Below are 8,995 nucleotides of genomic sequence, written 5' to 3' on the forward strand. Positions count from 1 at the left end.
GGGAGATCAAAGGAGATCTTTAAATTCCCAAGTTCTGCATCTGTCATTAATCATTTTAAACAACACAAGTGGCATTAGAATGTGTATTATGCGTTCAACCTGTTTTTACATCTGAAACGTTTCTCCTGTAGACTGCCAGGTAGCGCGATGATCCGTAATTATAATAAATCAGATTCAGCACCAAATATTTTCCCTTTTCTTATGGCCAGAGGAGATGGCTTCCCCACCCAATATGGCCACGATGACCTGCCGGAAATAATGTCATCAAAGTGAATGAATAAGGTCAGGAAAAGCACAAAATGAATTTTAGCCTGTGGCACTGCTTCAGGAGAAAACTATCAAGGAAATAAAAATAGCTTCTTGATGGCTGTAAAAGAGAATATGGAAGAGACATTTAGGCCCAGGCTCTGTTTCTCCTTATCCTCCGTCATCGTCCCCACTGCCAGTTTAATTGTCAACCTGTCTCTTGAGTTTCATACCTTTCCCAAATGTGTTTCCCCCCTCGGCCTTATCTCTTCAAAGCCATCAGTCACACAGCAGATTTGTAATGAACTTGCTCTCTGCCAAGGCAAGAAAAAAAAAAGTGACATCATTTTCAAAAAGGAGGCGATCAGCACTTGAATCTCTGAGATAGAAACTAGAACAAAGGAAATGTCTGGCAGGACTAAGAGGGAAGAGGATGCGGATGGACCGTCTGCTCTCTTCCCCTCCCCACGCTCTGCGCACCGCGCGTTTGAAATTGGGAAGCCACTTGTTTTCCATTCTCATCGTATCCTGCCGGCCATACGAGGTCTTGTCTGGACATAATTACTGAAAAAAGGGCACGGCGTTCTCTCTCTCTCTGCCTTTGTGAGTTTGATGGGACAGGGTGAGGGGGGAATGCTTAAAGGCTTATTACAGAGTTTCAACATGTATTCAGCATTTTGAAAATTTAATGTCAAGTCTCTAGCTCTTGGATTTGGTGTGGCAGGTGTATTCTCATGATGTGTTGTGCGTGCTGTGCGCAGTCACTCAGCCGTGTCTGTCTCTTTGTGACCCCAGGGATTGTAGCCCCCCCGGGTTCCTCTGTCCCCAGGATTCTCCAGGCAAGCATGCTGAAGTGGGTAGCCACTCTTTTCTCCAGGGGATCTTCCCAAACCAGGATTCAAACCCATGTCTTCTGCATTGCAGGTGGAATCTTCACCCTCCTAGCTATCACAGAAAACTCATTCTCAGCATCTCTAAACTAAAACGAAATCTGAATGAAAAGTGATGGCCGTGGACGGAAGGAAGGGCAAGCATTTATTTCTGTTGCTGAAGAGCCCATCAGACTAAATTATAGACACAGGAATCTAAGATAATGTAAGAATCAGTCCTGAGGTTTCAGAGGCTAAGGTATTAAAACAGCTGCTTGCAATGATGTGTAATCAGAAATATTTTATAAAAAAAATACAATCAAGCTGAAAAGGAATGTTACCATGCTTGGAGTTCCTTTGAGGCCATGTGCAGGAGATTATCAAACATGTACCATTTGTCAGAGAAATGTGATGAATCACCCTTGATAAAACAAGAGCAAACACTTTCTTTTAAAGTGAAGCTGGTGTGGAATTAGGCATGTGTGTTGGGGCTTCCCAGGTGGCACAGTGGTAAAGATAACTCCTGCCACTGCAGGAGATGCAAGAGACACAAAAGACACAGCTTTGATCCCTGGGTCAGGAAGATCCCTGGAGAAGGAAGTGGTAACCCACTCCAGTATTCCTGCCCGGAAAATCCCACGGACAGAGGAGCCTAGTGGGCTACAGTCCATGCGGTCTCAAAAGAGTCAGACACAACTGAGCAACTAAGCATGCACACACATTGGGCATGGAGCTTCCAGGCCACAAGCTCAGGTGTGCCAAGAATGGAATTTTCTTTTTCTATTAATTTCTGTCTAGAATCTTCATTTCTGTTATCAAAAGTCCTAACCTTAGACAAGTTCCTGGTAAACTCACTTAACTCCAGGTCTCACCCATGCTCCCGCTTCTCTGTATCGATCTGAGTTTTGTGGGCTTTGCTCAGTGTCCAGGCCCTGGCCCCAGATTCACCTATATAAACCAGTATCTGCTAACACGTGTATCACCCCATCTGTTTCCAGTCTGAGCATTTCTTAGCCACTTTTGCACCCCTCGGCATCCTGAGAAGCCATCAGAAGCCTCTAGATGCTTTTCTGTTCCGTTTTGTGGTACATGGAATCTTGGAGAAGGCTCCGTAACTGTCTGCCTAGAATGAAGAGGCCACCTTTTCTATTCTGTTGCTGCCCCATCCCTCTGGCGTCGTGAGATCTGGGGAATGTGGAGTCTAACAGGCTTTTACCTCCCACATTCCATCCAGGAAGGGAAAGGACTAGCTCTTGGATGATTGGCTGGGGCCAGGTCCTCACTGGATCTCTGAGATGTGGTCCAGAGTGGGAAGGTGTAGCCGGATGCAGAGCCCTTCATCAGATATCCCCATAAACATCTCCTCTTACTGCTCTCCTCTTTTCATTCACCCCAGGTGGGTTTTATCTCCTCTGTGATCATAAAAACAGCGACTGAACATTTACCTCTACTCTAATTACTTAAAAACCAAGTCAATCATGACTATGGTTTCTGAAATTCAAAAACTCCAGAGTATTAAGTGAAAGCAAAAATTATCTTCTCACTCTTATCTCTACAGTAAGTTTTAAAGGCCTATTTTGAAAATGAAAAAGAGAGTTTTTATCTTTTTTTTTATTTTGGTATTCTTGCTAAACACAAACACTCTGAATTAAAGGATATTAGGAAATATCAAGGAAATGTCATTTAAAATATTTCAAAATGCTTTCACCCTATGTTTCTTCCCCTCTATAAATCTTTACCTACCAAAAAGTACATAGGATTCTTGCCTAAATTATCTCGTTCCTTTCCAACTAAGAGGGAACTGTGTCCTTATCTTTAATGCACTTCTCCAAAACAATAAATTCCACACAGAGTAAAACAGGGTCTATATCTAAAGTAAAGTACTGTATACTGAGGTTCTCCCAAGGCTCCGAGATAAATCCACATGCTGAAGTAAAAATATGTAGTTCAGGGAGTTCATCCATTGACTAAACAGCATTCTCTGGATAGATGCCAGTGGAGGAAGGACTGTGTCCAGACAGAGTCCAACTGAAGCTGTCAGAACCTCTCAGGGATGTGTGCTAAGAGACACCAAAGCTAAAATGCAGTCAGTGATTGGCATTTGCTTTAAAAGATGATGTGGAGTTGGGACAGGCAGATAAAAGATGAGCATCTGGAGTAACACAGGGACAGAGCTGGAATTGAGGGGAGGGGATGGAGGGAGAGAGATAAAGACACAGAGAAGGGGAAAATAAATGCTAACAACTGCAGAAATCACGACAGGAAAATCGCGGTGACAGACTAGAACTGTGGGCCGCTCTGTTCATCAAAACTGCATCTTCTGGCCCTCTTCCTTATTTTTTCCACAGAATCTAGCAGCAACCAACATACTGTATAGCATATATGTTTGCTTATTGATTGATTGATCTTCAGTATCACACATGCACACACGAGATTATAGAGTACATAAAATGTTATTCGCTCAGTTGCGTCCGACTCTTCGTGACCCCATGGACTATAGCCCACCAGGCTCCTCTGTCCATGGAATTCTCCAGGCAAGAATACTGGAGTGGGTAGCTATTCCCTTCTCCAGGGGATCTTCCCGACCCAAGGATCGAAGCCTGGTCTCCTGCATTGCAGGTGAATTCTTTACCGTCTGAGCCCTAATGCATAGGGGAATGATTTTTGTAATTTGTTTGCTGGTGTATCCCCATCTGCTAGAGTGGTATGGAGATTTCAGTAAACATTGCTTATGGAAAGGGAGAAGGAAGGAAGGTGTGGAGGAAGGAAGAGTATAGAGGGGAAGGAGAGAAGGAGAATGATGGAAATTGCTTGGCTGTTAATTCTCCAGATTCACAAGCCCAGTGACACACCCTGCTCTTGGAGTCTGTCATGTCCCCCTTTTGTCCTACGTGTTCCCTTTCCTTGACTTGAGCTCATGTGAAAGTTTCTTGTCCTTGAACTGAATGAACCCTGGTAACCACAGGTATAGTGGGTAGTCCTGGCCAGTTTGTGACTCCTTTTTAAATTTCAGGCAATTAAGGTAGCAAATGTCCTCATCTTAAATTGTCTTTAAGCCTGGGTATCAAAACTGGCCACATGGTTCCATGCATTTGTTCGAAGAACATGCCCAAAGGCTGTGGTACAAATCACAATGGAAGAAAATAAAAAGAAAAAAAAAATGGGAAAAGATCAAATATCCATTGTATCCACAGGGTCAGGCATCTGGGAGCTGAAGAAGCAACTCACCTTTCCTTATCTATCACCATGGCTTTAAGGGTAGTGAGTTGTTCAGTAGTGGTTTTTGAAGGCTAATGAACATATTACCAGGAGCTCTTGTTAATAATGGAGACTCCCCAAAATTCAAATTTCACAGTTCTGCATTAGTCAAAATATCTGGTGATACCTGCTACACTCTAAATGTTTATGTCCTCTCAAAATACATATGTTGAAACCCTTGTCCCCAAAGATGATGGAATTAAGAGGTGAAGCCTTTGGGAGGTACTTAAGTCAAAGAGGGGCTTCCCTGGTGGCTCAGACATTAAAGAATCGGCCTGCAATGCAGGAGATCTGAGTTCCATCCGTGGGTTGGGAAGATCCCCTGCAGAAGGGAATGACAACCCACTCTAGTATTCTTGCTTGGAGAATCCCAGGGACAGAGGGGCCTGGCGGGCTACAGTCCATGGGGTCGCAAAGTGTCAGACACAACTGAATGACTTACACTTTCCCTTTTCACTAAGTCAGAAAGGTGGGATCCTCATGAATGGGATTGGTGCTTTTACAAAAGCAGCTTCAAAGAGATCCCTAGTCCCTTCCTCCATCTGAGGACACAGTGAGGAGGAGCTGCCACGAACCAGGAAAAGGACCCTCACCAGAAAGTCAGCATGCTGATGCCTTTATATTGGATTTACCAGCCTCCAGAACTGTGAAAAATGAATGTCTGTGCTTTATAAGTTACTCAGTTCCTGGTGTTTCGTTACAGCAGCCCAAATGCGCTGTGGTTAGTCACTCAGTCACTGACTCTTTGTGACCCCATGACCTGTAGCCCGTCAGGCTCCTCTGTCCATGGGATTCTCCAGGCAAGAGAACTGGAGTGGGTTTCCATGAACTCCTTCAGGAGTTTGAAGGAGCATGGTCCTTCAAATGAGCATTGAGAATAAATAAGCCCTAATCTGACCTATAACTCTTAGAGGTCCTTGTTTCTAAAACTTTGACAATAAGTTCCCCACCCCCATTCTGCTTCTAATATCCATCTGCCTCTGAATCCTGCATGCTCTCAGAAATTCATAAATTAAAAGACAGACTATAAGAGTAGGTGAAATGGAAAAGGAAGGAATGTAAAAAATTAACTAAATTCTGTATTGAGTTTTCTTATATAAAAAGTTCTACCTTTAGAGCTACATGGGCGAGAACTTAAGTAATTAATCTATTATCCACACTTGTATTGTGAAATTAGTGAACAGTATCCTGAGTTCCACCCCTTTCTACCAGTGATTGTATTATTTTGTGCTTTCACCTCTATTACCAATTAGAGCTTTGGAACATTACCTTGCAACCAACTGGTTTCACATTCTCAGGGCTCAAATACCTTTCCTGGAGTAAACTAGACTTTTTGAGAGATTGCTGGGCATTCTTGGGGGCTTCCCAGGTGGCACTAGTTGTAGAGAACCTGCCTGCCAATGCAGGAGACATGAGACACCGGTTCAATTCCCTGGAGAAGGAAGTGGCAACCAACTCCAATATTCTTTGCCTGGGAAATCCCATGGGCAGAGGAGCCTGATAGACTAAAGTCGATGTGGTCTCAAAGAGTCAGAAACAACTGAATGAATTAGAACTTGAGGGGAACTCTTGGGAACTGGACAGTGCAGTAATGATTACAGGATAAGCTTTGGGCCTTATTGTCCATTCTGCTTCAGGAGCAGCAAGGCATATTGTGAAAGCTGGAAACCCATTAGAACTATGGTTAACCTTTATAACCCCATTCAATAAGCTCCCCTCAATTTGTTGGCTGGGTCTCAGAGTAGCATATAGGATTATATATCAGTCAGTTGCTGATTAGGTTATGTCCTAGATGCCTATCCTTGGGCATAACACATTCAAATCTCATGTCTTCCTAGCTCTTTCATCCTGATTCACATTCCTAAAATAATACCTGCTGAGAGAAAAGAGTTAAATCTGTCTTCAGAAGGTTCTGTCTGACTCTGAAGAGGTTGCTGTTCATAGCTCCCTGCCTACTTGATGAAAAGCAATATATTAAGCTTCTAGATAGAGTTATAGAGAGAGAGATCAAACAAAGAAAGTACCTCCCACTCATACTTTTACAAAATATATAGCCTTTTACAAAATGTACAAAGGAGAATTCATAGACCTAGGAGTAATTTGGTGTTCTCAAAGTACAGAGGGTCTCGTGTAGGAATTTGAGAAGGTGGAAGACTTAGTTAAGGCCAAGCCATAAAAACATAATTTGTTTTATTTTCTCGGGATTTATAGAAAGCAGTTCTACCTAACGCACAAATCTTTTTTTAAGTTTTGGTCCCTCTCTTTTTTCTACTTCTGTTTTAAACTTTCAGTGATAGGTGGTCTCAGAAAGTCTGAATTAAGACTTGGCAAAGTCAAGTCCTATATATTTGACTGGTCAGTCCATGGGGCTGCAAAAAGTCAGACATGACTGAGCGACTGAACTGAACTGAACTGAGTAGTTTTAACAGTTTCACAAATTAGTGTCTCACTTTTATCTGAGAGACTTAGGACAAAGATAGTAACAACACACACTTACAAACATACTTGCAAACACATGCCTACATATAGAGACATGGACACACACAGACTCACACTCTCTTGCCCTTTGTACTTTAATGTGATTTAGTTTGGAAGAACACTGCTTTCAAATCCCAACAATTTTTTCTTGTGTCACGGTATTCATATATAACAGCAGGGTGCAAAAACAAGATAAGATTTATATTATAAGAAAAGGTAAGTGATTCAACAGCACTCAGTAACAGATTTGCCATCATGGTATATTAATGGACCATAATATTTGCATAGATTTTTAGAGTTTGCAATGTAGTTTTACAGCCATCATTCATTCCTTCGGTAATGATTCATCAGACACCTATTATGCGTCAGGTGCTGTTCTAGGCTGTTGTAATAGAGTGAAGGCGAAGATCTGTGCCCTTATGGAGATTATATTCTAGAGCATCATCTCAATTAAGACCCACAGTAACTCTGCCGTGCATTTTCTTTTGGGGAAAACATGACACAAACCAAGATTTTAACCCAAAACTCTATTGTTCAAGAAAATAAAGCTGTTTTATTCTCTTGGCAATTTAAGTCAAAGAAAATGGGTTTTCCCTACCCCAGAAGTGCTTGTGGGCACTGTAACTGAGAGGGCTTTCTTTTCTATTGCAGGGTTCTAAACGGTAGGCCGTTTGCCAGATCTTAAGATGAGAACTTCAAAGTTATTAGAAAAACAGATTTAAAACTTAACTATTCAGATACTCTATAGAATACAGAGCACCATTTAGAATTGGCTTGCAAATAATAAAAGAGTTTCCCAGCCTGGGCAATTTTTGCTACCAGGAGTCATGGCCTGGGTAGGATATGGGAAAGTTAATCAGTTAGGTTCTGCCAGAAGAAAGAAAGCTCACTAGTTATTTTAACGTAAGAATTTGATCCCCAGAATCATTAATGAGGTATTATGTAAATGAAAGACAGAAGGTGGACACTGTGGATTCATAAAAGTGATGACTGGAGAAAGCAACTCTCACCCCTTGAGTTCAGAGAACAAATGGAAGAGGATGATATCATTAAAAGGGAGATGCTTGAAGAGAGTCTGGACTCAGAGCTCTATGGAAGGAGCCCTGCTTGGCTGGTCCGGGTACCTCGGGAGCTTAGCGGAGGGACCATGTGGAGTTGGGACCTAGAGGACCTCTTTCTGACATAGCAGAGAAGGTTCTGAGAGACTGTTTCTAAGGTGTGATTAACAAATGTAAAGTAGGACCAATTACAGCCTTTGGAACCTATTGTCAATGCCAGTGGAAAGAGCTATTTCAAGGGTGACCCTGATCACAGTAAGGAACAGAGAACATTCCTCTTCCTCCTCCTTGAGCCCCCTTCTGGTGGAGCTTAACACACCAGCCCAAAGGAGCTGGGCAGTTCTCAGAATCACAAAGCAAAATACTCCTGGACACGATTGTAGCTGAGGGAGAGAGTAGTTTAATAACTGGTTCACAAGGAAAACAACCTGTATTAATTTGTTCATCGCATATCGTTACTATAACCAAGCTACAGCTGTTAGTTCTATAACGGAGAAAACATTAGTAACTGTTAGCATTTAATAAGGAGAAGGCAATGGCACCCCACTCCAGTACTCTTGTCTGGAAAATCCCATGGACAGAGGAGCCTGGTGGGCTGCAGTCCGTGGGGTTGAGAAGAGTCAGACACGACTGAGCGACTTCACTTTCACTTTTCACTTTCATGCATTGGAGAAGGAAATGGCAACCCACTCCAGTGTTCTTGCCTGGAGAATCCCAGGGACAGGAGAGCCTGGTGGGATGCTGTCTATGGGGTCGCACAGAGTCGAAGCAACTTAGCAGCAGCAGCAGCAGCAGCATTTAATAACATTTACTGTATGCTAAGTTCTGTGCTAAATGCTGCAAATGTATTGTCTTATTTGACTGTCAAGACATCTAATGATATGGGGATCATCCAAACTGATTAAAATCATAGGTTTCAAGACAGGTGTCCCCTTAAGCCATCAGTTAATCCAATCACACCATTTAAAAACAACCTATCTAACTAGTGCTTTTCTTTTTCATTCTTTTTTTTTTTTTTTTGAGGTGTCTGAGATAGAAAATGTGGTCTGATTGCTTGGTTTTCTTTTTTTTAATAATTATTTTAAT

Source organism: Giraffa tippelskirchi, chromosome 7 (assembly GCF_054371585.1).
Source record: "Giraffa tippelskirchi isolate mGirTip1 chromosome 7, T2T-mGirTip1v1.2.pri, whole genome shotgun sequence".
Lineage (NCBI taxonomy): Eukaryota > Metazoa > Chordata > Mammalia > Artiodactyla > Giraffidae > Giraffa > Giraffa tippelskirchi.